A 343-nucleotide genomic window follows, 5' to 3' on the forward strand; every position below is an offset into this window, starting at 1 on the left:
ACCGAATGTTGTTAGGAGTCCCGGATGAGATCATGGACATGACGAGGAGTCTCGAAAAGGTAGAGACATAAATATTCATATATTGGAAGGTTACATTCGGACACCGGAATGGTTCGGGTCGTTTCGGATGAGTTTCGGAGTACCGGACCCCCCCCCCCCGGGGGGGGAAGTTATTGGGCCTCATGGGCCTAGTGGTGGAAGAGAAGAGGCAGGCCAGGGAGTGGCGCGCGCCCCCTTGCCCAAACCTAATTGGACTAGGGTTGGGGGGTCCCCCCCTTTCCTTCTCTTCTCCTCCTCCTTCCCCCCTTCTCCTTGTGGGAGTAGGAAAGGGGGGGGGGGCGAA

Source organism: Triticum dicoccoides, chromosome 3A (genome assembly GCF_002162155.2).
Source record: "Triticum dicoccoides isolate Atlit2015 ecotype Zavitan chromosome 3A, WEW_v2.0, whole genome shotgun sequence".
In the NCBI taxonomy this organism is placed as follows: Eukaryota; Viridiplantae; Streptophyta; class Magnoliopsida; order Poales; family Poaceae; genus Triticum; species Triticum dicoccoides.